The sequence below is a fragment of the Antechinus flavipes genome, chromosome 4 (assembly GCF_016432865.1).
Source record: "Antechinus flavipes isolate AdamAnt ecotype Samford, QLD, Australia chromosome 4, AdamAnt_v2, whole genome shotgun sequence".
Lineage (NCBI taxonomy): Eukaryota > Metazoa > Chordata > Mammalia > Dasyuromorphia > Dasyuridae > Antechinus > Antechinus flavipes.
The window spans coordinates 312,897,085-312,911,668 of NC_067401.1; the positions used below are offsets into that span (position 1 = coordinate 312,897,085).

Genomic DNA, 14,584 nt, shown 5'->3' on the forward strand with positions numbered 1-14,584 from the left:
TTCAAATTCTGACTGCCACTTAAACCTATGTGATGACTTCAAACAAGACATTTGACCTTAACTTGTCTCACTTATAAAATAAGGAGATTGAATTAGTGAATATCTAGGTTGCTTTTCTGCTCTAAATAGTAAGTGCTCTCCTGGGGAAGAATAGGGAAGAAAAATTTTCAATTTCTCAGCTTTAACATAACTACTTATCTAATGAGATAGGCAACAAATTGTGTCTTAATTATACACAATTTGTAATGATAAATCAATGAAAATGAGTTAGAATTTCACAAATAAATTTGAATTCACAAAAATCTGCATTCTATATAAGTAAACCAAGCTGAATCAACATTTTTCTACAACATAAAGCCTACCTTGAAAATCAATTTCACTATTGTGAAGCTCATGAGGATAAATCATTAATTTCTAGGCTATTGTTCTAACCTAGTAGAGACACCTTCCCAATTAGTTTTATCCATAGCATATATATGGTTTTTGAAAAGGAAGAGGAATAAGAGACCAAATTGCCAATATTTGCTTTATTATGGAGAGAGCAAGATGGTTGCAGGAAAACATCTATTTCTGCTTCACATGAAAGCCTTAGACTATGTAAACCACAAGAAAGTATAGCAAATCCTCAAAGAGAAGGAAATACCAGATCAGCTTAATTATTTAATTTATATGAAGAGTACATCATGTGAAATGCCACATAGGATGAATCAAAAACTGGAATTAATATTGCTGGGAGAAATATCACTAACTTCAGATATGCAGATGATCCCATTGTAGGGGCAGAAAGTGAAGAATTCTAAGAAGCTTCTTGATGAAGATTAAAAAAAAAAAATGATAGTGTAAAAGCTCGCTTGAAGCTTAACATAATCAACAATAACAATAACTAAGATTTTGGCAACTGTTCCCATTACTTTCTGGCAAATAAAAGAAGAAAAAAATGGAAGCAGTGTCAGATATATTCTTGAGCTCAAGGATCACTACAGAAGGCAACCATAGACATGAAATTAATATATGGCAAAACTAGATAACATACTATCTAGACAGAGATATCACCTATACAGACAAAGGTCTACATAGTCAAAGCTATGCTTTTTTCCAATAGAAATGTAAAACTTCAATTATAAAGACAGCTGAGAATGGCTTTTGAATTGTGGTGCTAAAGTAAAATTTTGAGGGTCCCTTAAACAGCAAGAAGGTCAAATCAGTAAATACTTTTAAAAAATTCAGACTATACAGGCAAATACTGAAACTTAAATATTTTGACCACATATTGAGAAGATGGGATTCATTGGAAAAGACCATGATGAATGGAAAGAATGAATGCAAAAAGAAAAAGGGGAGCAGAGAGATTGAAATGGATAGATAGTATCATAGAAGCAAAGAATCTGAACTTGGACAGACTTTGAGAAATAATGGAGGATAAAAGACCCTGGAATGCTATATGATCTGGGCTCACAATGAATCAGACATGACTGAATAAGTTAACAAAAACAACATATATGTGTTTATACAGATATCTAATATGCAATGAAACTCGTTTTATGCATGCTTTCCTGATAGAATGCATTTTTTTTAAATTAGTAAATGTTTCATTTTTGGTAATAAGATACTCACACAAAGCTGAATTAATGTTTGTTAATTGTTTGCTAGTCCATATATGTTATAATAAAGCATAAATACAATAAAGCTATTCATTTGAAATTTGCCATAATTCAGACTTCTAACTTATACTTTTCATTAATTTTCAAAAAGATTTTTTTTTTAAAGAGGGACCAGCCGTTAAAAAAACTTCAGAAACCAAGTTGTATTAATTTTTTGTCCCTATGCATATGACCAAAAAAAAAAAATGAGATGGCATAAAAAAGTTTATTTCAAAGTAAAATTATAAAAAAAAATCTGCATCAATTGATGGCTGATCCTTCTAATGGGGTAAATGTTTTACATAATTGCATATCTATAACCTATATTTGATTGCTTGAAGTCTGAGGGAAACAGAGGATACAGAATTTGAAACTCAAAATTTTAAATAAAAATGTTTAAAAAATGGGGTAAAGAAGTGAAGAAATGGGATGAGGGGCTCAGCTCCAGGGACCCAGGCAAAAAACATTTGGGGCATGATGGCCATCTATGGTACACCCAGAGAGTGCCTAGAAGTCCAGTACCCAGATATGACCAATCATCCAGGAAGCAACCTGATAGGAGAAAGGGATTACAATTGGGGAGAATAGAGCTGTATGCAGCTGGGACAACTGAGATACCCCCTGGAGAAGTGAAATCTGTTCCTCTCCAGCCTATGGATCCCTTGCCTCTAGGCACAGTAGGCTTGACCATTTCACCTCCTGAGAGTACTTACCAAACAGTTTCCATCCATACACTGATGTGGGAAACTGGGAAATGTGTAGATAATATGCCAATCATTAATTCAGATAGACAATATGTGACTTACCACCCAGGAGAAGTAGTAGCATCAGGTTTACTGATACAGACTCCTAATAAGCAACCTGGCAATAGTTGCCCAGATTCTGACTCCAAGCAATGAAATCCAGGAATATACTGGACTGCAGCTGTAACAGCTGACTGACCTATGCTCACTATCTATATAAATGGCATACTATTAGAAGGATTGGTAGACACTGGTACAGATCATACAGTCGTTAGAGGTACCAACTCGGCCAGTCACTGGCCAAAGATTAAGGCAGACACCTACATATCTGGTGTAGGAGGATCAATAACAGTTGAAGTTAGTGCTACCCCTTTGAGATGGACTTTTGAAGGCAAAACAGGAGTTTTTACTCCTTTTATAGATGAAAAAATCCCCATCAATCTGTGGGGAAGAGACATTTTACAACAATTAGAGTTTAAAATGAGTACTTCGGCTTTTTAGGCAGGGCTGCTGTTGAAAGCTTGCCAACACTTTCACCTGTTCCTATCCAATGGAAAACTGATATACCAGTATGGATAGAACAGTGATCCTTAGATAGCAATAAAATTCAGGCCTTATTAGATATAGTACAGGAGCAACTTGACCAAAGACACATAAAACCTTCTCCAAGTCCTTGGAATTCCCCAGTATTTGTTGTAAGAAAGAAATCTGGAAAATGGAGGATGTTGACTGATTTAAGAAAGGTAAATGAACAGATGGAAACTATGGGAACTCTTCAGCCTGGAGTTCCACCTCCTACTCAATTGCCTAGAGAATGGCCTCTCTGGGTTATAGACATTAAGGATTGTTTCTATTCTATCCCTCTGGATAAGGAGGATATGAAAAGATTTGCCTTTTCAGTGCCCAGCATTAACTTGAGCCTTATAAAAGATACAAATGGACAGTTTTGCCACAGGGAATGAAAAACAGCCCTACTATGTGTCAAATGTATGTTGCTGCTGCTCTTACTCCAGTAAGAAAAGCTTTTCAAAAAGTAATGCTATTACATTACATGGATGATATACTGGGATGTGCACCTGAGGAACAAATGTCAGAAGCATATCTACAAAAGACCAAGGAACACTAAGGAACTACAAATTGCACATAGCTCCAGAAAAAATTCAAAGACATGCTCCTTTTCAATATTTAGGATATGAAGGATACCCTAAGGTGCTTACAGTACAAAACTATCCTTAAGAACAGAGAAACTAAACACCTTAAATGACTTTCAGAAATTGATAAGAGATATCCAATGGATGCGTCCAGTGTTAGGCTCGACTATCTATCAGTTGCAACTCTTATATGACATTTTAAGGGGATATAGTACTTTAAACTCACCACAAGGATCTGAGAGAAGTTGAACTGGCTTTATCTAATGTGGTTGAAAGAGTCACTCAAAAACCCTTTGAAAGACCAGTTTTTGCTACAAAAGAGGCACCCATAGGAATCCTTCATCAAGGAGACAGTGTGATAGAGTGGGTGAACCTCCCAGCACAACCTGAACAAAGCCTTACTCCTTACCCAGTGCTTGTGGCTAGAATTTTATTAAAGGTCATTAAGTGAGCAGTACAATTAACTGGGATAAGACCTGACAAGATATACACTTTTTATACTAATGCACAAATTAATGTGTGCTGTGAAACCATCCCAGAGTGGCAAATTTTATTAGTCAAATTTTACACACGGGTCTCCATTAAAGATAACCAGACTATTACATAATTGTCAATGGATTCTTGAAGAAAATGTTTCTAAAGTTCCTCTTAAAGGACTGTCTTTACAGATACATCCAAAAATAATATTTGTGCTGTATACTCTCATGACTTAACTATAATGAGAGTAGTCAGAACTCTTTTTCAATCCACTCAGCAGAATGAATTATGTGCAATCATTCTAGCTCTTATTTATTATCCAGGAGATATAAATATAATATCTGGTTTAGCCTATTCAGTAGGTGTGGTACAAAGAATTGCCACAGCCCAAATAAAATTTGTAGCCTCTAATATATATCAGCTCTTTAAGGAACTTCAAAGACAAGTGAGAAAGCATCCAGGTAAGATTTATATCTTGCATGTCCACTCTTATTGTAGACTTCCAGGTCCCTTTTTTGATGGTAATTTAAAAGTAGATAGCCTTCTAACCATGTTGGCCAATACTGTTTTATTTCAAGAAGCCCAAGAATCTCATTTTAAATATCATCAGCCTGTTCAAGTTTTATGTTTACAATTTGGAATAACAAGAGAGGAAGCTAGGAGCATAGTAAAAACCTGTACAGTTTGCCTTCCTTTCCACGCTCCTACACTGCCTCCAGGAAAGAACCCTCGTGGTTTGAGACCCAGTGAAATTTGGCAAATGGATGTGACCCATTATAATCTTTTGGTCGTCTGTCTTTTATCCAAGTTGTGGTAGACACCTTTTCAGGATTCACTTTTGCAATACCAGCAGCAAAAGAGACAGCCCGAGTGGTCACTGAATTCCTCACACAAGCATTTGCCATTATGGGTGTGCCACAAGCAATAAAAACAGACAATGATCCTGCATATACTTCTAAACATTCTGCACACTTTTGTGCACAGTATAAGATTTTACACACCACTGGCATACCCTTTAATCCTCAAAGACAGGCAATAGTAGAGAGGAGGAACAGAGACATTAAGACGCTGCTCCAAAAACAAAAGAAAGGGGGAACTATAGGTAACCCTAGAAAACTTCTAAGTCTAGCCCTTTATACTATTAACTTCTTGATTTTTGACAAAGATGCACTGGCTCCGGCAGATAAGTTTTATAACCCACCAGAAGGGCAGTGTCCAGTGCGAGAGCTCCACTATTTTTAGATAATTGCCAGGTAATGTGGAGAGACCCAGAAAGTGGTGAATAAAAGAGACCAGATAGGCTAACTGCTTGGGGTAGAGGGTTTGCTTGTATCTCCACAGATGGAGAAGGAATCAGATGGGTGCCAATGAGCCATATTCACCTTGTCCATTGGAGAGACAGAGCAGACCCTTGAAAAGAAGAAGACCCAAGTCCACCACTGAAAGAGCACGGCAATTACGGCGTTTGACTCGTGGACATCAAAAATTGTTGGACTTCAAAACCCTCAGGAATCATTGGATTCTCTGAGACATGATAAGACTGTTGTAGGACTTGAAAGCCCTCAGGAATCATTGGATTCTCTGAAACATATTAAGATTGTTGTAGGACTTGAAAGCCCTCAGGAATCATTGGATTCTCTGAGACATGATAAGATTGTTGTAGGACTTGAAATCTCTCAGGAATCATTGTATTCTCTGAAACATGATAAGATTGTTGTAGAACTTCAAAATCCTCAGGAATCATTGGATTCTCTGAGACATGATAAGATTGTTGTAGGACTTGAAATCTCTCAGGAATCATTGTATTCTCTGAAACATGATAAGATTGTTGTAGAACTTCAAAATCCTCAGGAATCATTGGATTCTCTGAGACATGATAAGACTGTTGTAGGACTTGAAAGCCCTCAGGAATCATTGGATTTTCTGAGAAATGATAAAACTGTTGCAGGACTTCAAAATCTGCTGAAATCATTGGATTCCTTAACACATAACTATGGACTATCTCTTGGCTACTGAAGAAGGCATATGTGTGACTGTTGTTTACATACCCTCCTTCTAGGACTTCTGGAAATCTTTTACAACACCATGTTGATTTATATTGTTTGTTATACTGTTGTTTGTGTGTACAATTCATGTTTGTTACACCACATCGAGCCTGCACTGACTGTGGGGAGGGTCATCACTAATAGACTCTGCGTTATTGCTATGTTCTCATGCAATACCTCCCATGCTGATGGGTTTGTCTTACCTGTTTCTAATAAGACCCTTCAGCCCAGAAACCCGCTAGCAACCCCCACTTCCCTTTGGTGCTTTTCATCTCCCTTCCTGAGATGTCAGGGAGGGCGCGGTCATCTCCTTTTTAATGCTTTCACCTCCCTTCCTGAGAAGTCAGGGAGGGCATGATCACTTCCTTTTGGCAGCTCTGACCTCCCTGAGAAGTCAAGGAGAGCGTGACTACCTTTGTTCTAAAACAAAAGAAAGCAAGAGATGTAAAGGGCTGAAACTCTTGAGTTCATGCACAGAGGTTGGATAACAATTACTGATTGGACAATACTTTATTAGCATATACTTGGAAAATGGCCTGCCCCCCTATTCTGTGATGGCTCTATCTGTTGGTATATAGAGAGATTTGGGGGAGGGATTAGAGAGTGGAGTAAGACAAGCCAGAGTGACTCCTGGCAGGGAGAGGAAGAAGAGAGGTGTGGAGATTCCTGTGTCCATTCCTCTCATTTCAACCAAGAATAAAAACCAAAGATTTTTGCTTATCCTGACTCCAGCTGATTCTAAAGTATCCAGGGTGTTCACTTGGTCCTCACAACTGGGCACTTTGAAATGACAGTTCAAATTCAACATGCTCCAAACAGAACTAATCTTTGCCCCCAGAAAAGCTCTTCTCTTTTTCTTGAGGATACCAATATCCTCCTAATCCCACAGATTTTCTCAGCATCACCCCCTGACTTTTCACTTTCCCCTCATTTTACTGGACTGGGCAGACCAGAATGGAAACATGATCCATGACTCCACCAAAAAAATGTAAACTATCTTGAGTAAATGTAAACATCAAAAGAAGCCCTAACTATTCCTGGGCCATCCTGGCAATGTGCCTTCTTTGTTCTGTTTCTATATAATACCTGGCCCAACCTGAACTGGAGTTGGTATGGAGATCCATAATGTTACTTTATCCTATTGCTGCCCAAGATGCAGGCCTCTTGTGAGCATACTCCCCTCCCTCCCCCTCAACTAAGCTAATAAAATCTGTTTTTTCAACTGGTATAAGTCCCTTCTTTAATATCTTAGAATTCCCTCAGGGGATATGACACCTTACAATTGGAATAATAAAGGTGGAACAAATCTGCCCTCTTACATCTGACAGTGGGCAGGATAGTCTGCCCCCTTACACTTACCTATCCAAACAGTAATAAAATCTGGTCAATTCTACCTCCACACCTCTTGTATCACTATCAGTCCTCTTCTCTCCACCTCCTTAATTTAGGCCCTTATTCTTTCTTACCTGGATTATTACAACAGCCTCCTAATTGATCTCCCTGCTATCCCTTCTGTCTCAAACCCATCCTCCATAAAATGTCAAAATGACCTCATCATTCCTGATCTCAAACTCTAGTGATTCCCTATTACCTCTAGTTCAAATGCAAGCTCCCCTGTTTTAAATCCATCATAATTCCACCAATCCACTTTTCCAGCCTCATACAAGGTTCCCATTCACATACACTCTTCAGTTCCATTGAACTGAATTATCAGACCATTATCAGTCTTGTTATTTCCATAACCCAGACTGGAATGTACTCTCTCTTCACTTACAAACCTCTGGATCTCAATCTTCCTTCAAATAGTGTCTAAAAAGCCACCTCTTACGTGAATTTTTTCTTGCCTCTTTTACCTGCTAATAACAACCATCAAAAATTTATCATGTACTTGTATTATGTACACCTCTAAGTGAATATCTTATCTCTCCCAATAGAATATGTGCTTTTTGAAGCATAGGACTATTTCATTTGTAAGGTTATTTAGAACATTCCTGGAACAGTTATGCAACAAGAGACTACTATACTTAGATTTAGAAGCCTAATGCTGATAGATCTTATAATTTTTGCTTTGGGTCTCACAGTAATGTATCTAACAGAGCTTTAAGGTTTACAAAGTGTTTTTCGTTCATTAACTCATTTGATTTCTTTATCTGGAAAATTAAAGGTTTGCGCTTTAGTCCATAAAATTTCTTCTGTCACATTCAAAGTCTCAAGAACCGTATAATTTTTTTTTCTATGGCTACCTTTATTTCATTCTGTCCTGGTGTCTGTTTAAGCATTCTCTCTCACCATTTTAAAAATTTTCCCATTTCCTTCCATCTTTTGGGGGTCTTTTTTCATTTTTTTAAAGTCATAGAAAAGTAGAATGTTTAAAAGTTGTTTTTCAACTAATCTTTTATATTTCCCACCCTAATTTTTTTTAATAAGTTCTTAATTAAATATTATTTTTAAATATACTAAGTTTTGGAATTCAAAAAAAAATTAAATGAATGTTAAAAACTGTTTATGTAATTGGAAACTGATATGGAAATATGTTGTGCATGATTGCACATGTGTGACCTATATCAAATTGCTTGCTTTTCCCAGGAAGGGGAAAGAGGAGGAAGATAATTTGGAACTCAAATTTTAAAAAGTAAATGTTAAAAAATTGTTTTTATATGTAATTGGAAAAATTTTAATGACACATAATTAGAAAAAAAATACAGAAAAAAATTTAAAGCCCAATCTTTATTTTTTAAAATTTGTGTGACCCCAAATTAATATTTTCTTTGTATTAGTTTCAATTTCTCCAGCCCTGTCACAAAAGAACCTAGTTTGTGTTAAGTCTTTTATAAATGTTTGTCATATTCATAAAGTTTTTAGTGTTTTTCAGGTCATTCCATATTATTCTTGTTTCTCTTATTATATTGTAGGCTCTAGATTGCAGTGACAATCTTCAAACTTCTTTTTAAACTTTTGAACAATACCTAATATAACATGGAACATCAATAAATGATATTGATTGATGGGCTGAACCATGATGATTAATGCAAAATGATATTTTGGTTTATCTCTTCACAAGGAGGAGGCTTAGTTTTATGATGAATCACAATCAACTGAGTTTTTTCACTGCCAAAGGAATGTGTTTATCCTGGAAAAAATTTTTCCAGTAAATTTCCATTAAGATAAAATATGTGGGGAAAAAAAACGTAATGTATCCAGTAACGGCACTGTTTAGGATAAAGTTCTACACACCTCTATCAAGTTAACATTTTCAAAACCCAAACAAAAAGAAAATCATGTCACTTTCCATTGAAGAATGAATCTAATCATTTGTCTCTGATAAGATTCAGGTGCTGCATAGACAGATGTCTATACACATAATGTACCAATACTGAGGCACTGAAGGTGTTTTGGGAAATCAGAGGCAAGAAAATCCACTTTTCCCCTTAACAAGAGGACATTTACTTAGTGAGAGCAATAACTTTACTAAGTAGGAATCAACCAACCATGGACTTTGTACTTTCTGTACAAATGTCTTTGTACTTTCTGTAATTACCTTTTATATCAATAAACATATGTGGTCATTTCTCTTCTATTTAAAGAATGCTGTGCTTCAATAAATGTACCTGCGTAAAAATCTGGGCTTTCTTCACACTGCTTTAGTTTCCTGGTGGAGGGCAGTTCACTACCTTTTTCAATTATATTTTAAAGAAATGTTATAGAGAACTATATTTACTTTAGAAATCAGGATTTTTAAAACACAAAGCAACATCTGCAAGGCATAAGAATACAGAGATAAGTTGCCAAAAAAGAGATCCAGACATGTGGTATGCTGAAAACAATCACTCAAAGAAATCATTTATATCACAATCAACTCCCAATTATTTCCCACCTGGTTGAGCTACATAAAGAATAGTTTCCTTCCCTCTCCCTCTCCTAGGAACTTCACTTCCTCTGGGCAAGCATTCCCCCCCCCAAAAAAAAAAAAAACCCAGCTGTGTGAGCAAGACTCTTTATGGAAGGAAACTCTCCATCATTTAAAGGATTACCTTCCCCTACTTCATTTTAAGGATCTGGAAATCAATCCAACACCCTACATATCGGGAAAATATGAATAAGCCAACAGGTGCTAACAATCACTTTGACATAGCAGTTTACAAGCCCTTTATTTCCCCCAACACTGGTGAAGTACAAACAATAATTACCACTATCCCATTTTATAGATGAAGATACCAAGGAATTATTTACTGATGGAGAGAGAGGGCGGGAGAGAACACTGGGACCATGGCCCACTCCCAGTTCTTTTTCTTGTTAAACAACATATAAAGTTCCCATAAGAGGTAACTATGGAATGGAATGCAGAGTGTGAAAGGTTATTAAAGATCTAGCCACCAATTCAGAGCATTGCAAAGCAAGAGCTGAAGAAGACAATTCTTCTATTCTATTTTTATGGCCTAAGTTTAATTCAGAACCTAAATTGTTTGGGTGTGGACTTTATCAACAAATAGTGGGCGAAACAAGGCCATACTTTCCTAATGTATTAATGGGAATTTTTCCTAAGATGGATTAAAAAATTCTATTCAAAAAGATGACACTTGTTTTCTAGGATTTTCCCAAAATTATCAGATAAAGTACTTAGCAAATTGTCTAGTATGTAGGAGACAATTATTAAAGTTTTATTCTTTGTTATTATCATTATTATTATTAGACTTCCCCAAGATAAAAAGTGATTTAATACCATGATTTTTGGTATTTTTTAACTATGGATATTGTTACATATAGTATCATAACTATTTCTTTGACTATATTAGCTACCACCCTGACTTATTAACAATTTATTTCATTACAGCAAACACTTAATTATTAATCACTTGCAATATACAAAGAACCGATCTAAAATAAAACGTTAAAAAATTAAAAGAGTCCCAGACCTCAAGAATCTTATAAGCTAATAAGACAACAGTGACATATGCAAATTAAGCCTGGCACTAAGGTAGATTACAAAAAAGGTAAAGCAAAGAGCTAAATAATTTGAACATGGGTCATGTATTACTTTTTAGATGAGATCAGGAAGATTTTATAAGGAAAAAAACACGAATCCAGCTTTGAACTAGAGAGATTCAATAGAGAAAGACAAAATAATGTTCAAAGCATGGAAGATGATAGTCTCAGCAAAGTTATGAAAGCCAAAGAACTTTAAATTAAACTAAAAAGAAAAAAAACCAAAATTAAAAAACTAAAAATTCCTTCTCTGAAGAGGAAAATAACAGGCAAAAAAAGAGGAGGTAACAGACAAAAAAAAAAAAAAGGAAAAGAGCACTTTAATGTTTTTGAAGCACTTGAGAAATATTCACTCATTTGACCTTCACATCTTCATTTTGCAATTGAAGAAATCAAGATGGACAAAAACTGATTTCCCAGGGTATTACAATTAGTAAGTGTCTGAGGATGGTTATGAACTCAGGTCTTCCTAACTCCAAGTCCATTGTCTTCTCTATTCTACCACTCTAAATACAGAAAGAGAAGTATGAAACATAGGTTGCAAGGTAGAATGGAACTATGCTAGTCATCACCCTGCAGGCAATAAGGACCTATTAAAGGCATTTTTCAAAGGGAATAACCTGGTCAGATTGGTACATTAGGAATGAATGAATGAATGAAAAAAACACTGAAGCTATATGTCTGTCTTAATGTAGCTTGGGTGCGGTTTGAAATGCCAAGATACAGTATAAGGAGGGAGCAGACACAGAAAATGGAAAAAAGCAGAGAGGGAATAGGTTAAAAAATAAAGCCAGACAGAGTTACTGAAGGAAAATATTTCACAATATGAGGAACAGCATAGAAATAACTTAGGTCCGGGGGTAGCTAGGTGGCACAGTGGATAGAGCACCAGCCCTGAAGTCAGGAGAACCTGAGTTCAAATCTGATCTCAATACTTCCTAGCTGTGTGACCCTGGGCAAGTTACTTAACCCCAATTGCCTCAGCAAAATAAAAAAGAAAGAAAGAAAAGAAATAACTTAGGTCCTACTGGGGGGTCTCCCCCCCCAAAAAAAAATGAGTGCCAAGCTCTGTGGGACTTAATAGAGTTCTTAGCTGGGTGAAGTAGAACTAGGCATTGTGGGGAGGAGGGGAGAGGAGGAGAATCACATAAGCTGAACCTGATGCACAAGTCAAATATCACTCAAATTACATTAAAATATATCTTTAAACACTTCTACATTACTGGGGATTCAAATGAAAAGCAGAACTATCCCTATTCTTAAAAAAATAATAATCTAAATAGAAGAGACATCACATTAAAAGGGATGGGGAGAGTTAAAGGTGGATAGCAATACCTGGAGGTCTGCAGGATTCAGGGACAAATAGTAAAAATTTGTGGCCCTACTTTTACAGAATGCTCTTCATAGATGGAGATACTCAAGCATATGGTCACTGAAAAGGAGGAAATGGGCTTAAGAGTCAGAGTGGGGAATTAATTCCAAGCTCACTTCCAAAGGGAAGACGACAACAGTAGTGGGATTAGGAGCAATTGGAGATACCGGTGGAATATGGCAAGGAGCAGTTAATAAAGATGCTCTTGTCAGTGATACGAAGGCTGGCTTCAAGAAGACAGGAAAGGCTGAAGATTGAAGAGGCTAGAAATAGAAAACAGCAACAGAGAAAAGACACAGAAATAGTCACTGAAATAATCACAGCTTAATAATTTCTATTAGCTGTTTTTAAATCTTTTCCAATTGCTTTTGTATTTTTCTTTTAAATCAGTCATTTCCCTATTTATACTCCCTTCCAAAGGATCTTCACTTTTGGCAAAGAAAAACATTTAAGTGAAACTAACAAAGCAACTACATCTGACATTGGTTGCAATATTCATTAGGTATCAACCTTTCTTACCCTCACACCTATACTAACAAAAGGGATAGGTTTTATCTCTTGTTCCCTGGGTCCAAGATTGGTCATTTCAATTAATCTAGATTCAGTTCCCTTTTCATATTGTTGTCATTTACATCATGATGTATGTTGTCCTTTTGGATATGTTTTCTTTGCTCCACTTCACATAAGTCTTCCTAAGTGTCTCTGAATTTCTCATAGACTAAGATTATTATTACCCATAATATTCCATAGCATTCATAGACCCACAAATTGCTCAGCCACTCCCCAACTGATGAACCCCTACTTTGTTTTCATTTCTTCACTACCTCAAAAATGGATATGGAATATATCTGACCTTTTTTTTTTTCCATTTTTGAATAGCACCAGCAGTGTTATCTCTGCAATCTCAGATGGTTTTATTTTAGGGAATGAAAATCGTAGTACCTTTTCTTTCATAATTCTAAATTGTTTTCAAGAGTTGGTTGGGCCAATTCACAGTTCCACTAATGGTAGATTAGTCTTCCTATCTTTCCACAGCCTCTCCAATATTATTTCTGTCTTCTTCTTGTCATTGGCTGGCTTTGACGTAAAACATCAGTTTGTTTCTTTAATTTGTATTTCTCTTATTCTCTTATTATTATCTTATTATGTGATGTAAAACATGTTTTCATATAGATGATGATCCATTGCATTTCTTCTTCTGAAAACTGTTACTGTCCTTTGACTATTTATCTATTAGAGAATGGTTATTAGTTTCATATATGTGCCAATTCTATAAATTTAATTAAATATCAGATTTTCATAAATGACAAGTAATGATTGACAGAAAAATATCCCAAAGGAGATAGGATAAGGTGGGATCATGATCACAATCATAGGAAGAAAATCACATCTTCTTCTGAAACTGGAAGAAAAAAGAAAAGGCTAGATTAAGAGATTTAAAAGGCTTGAGGGTGTAAAGAATGAAAGATAAGAGAGTTCATGATGAATATCCTGTGCCTTCTTAGCAAAATAATAAGTCAGATCATTTGTCTCGATGTAAAGGAGGAGTAGGTAGGCAAAAAGGACAGGAGTATATCAAATGGCATAACTAAAAGTGATTTCACCTTATTTATTCTACAAATTTAAATCCAATTTAGTTGAAAATAATTTGAATTTGCAAATATTTATAAATTTTAAGGCTTATAAGTTGTTTCAATTATACTTTTAAAATATTAAAAATATATTCTTACCCAGAGACAGTCTACTCTTAGTTACTTGATTAAGAAAAAGATCAGACCATACCTCTGTATATCTTTTTTGCTTGGTTTTATGTATAGACCTTTTTTTTTTCTTTTAACATACCCCACTCATTAGATGTTCAAAATTTCCCAGCTACCATATAAATTTATCATTTACCATGCAGCCTGTTCTCTTTTCTGCATTAACTAAACCTTTTTTTTTAAGTTATATATTTTAAAAAATCAATCTATTTTCTGGTAGGAAGAATTTTTCTTTCATACTGGCAATAATACTAAAAACATAATCACTGCTAATGTGGTCAAGTAAGCATATTAATACTGCAAAACTGGTCTTGTAGATTAGTATATTTATTTGCAATGACTAATCACTCCTGCCTTCTATAAATGGTCCAGGTCACTTTGCTTTAGAAATTAATGCTCAGTGTTATTCAATA

General features: G+C 35.6%; 1 protein-coding gene across 1 annotated transcript in view; it reads right to left on the reverse strand.

Moving 5' to 3' along the window:
• The window catches only part of ARHGAP18 (Rho GTPase activating protein 18), a 161,749-nt gene that overhangs the window by 69,331 nt on the left and 77,834 nt on the right, over positions 1-14,584 (reverse strand). The window lies entirely within an intron of this gene.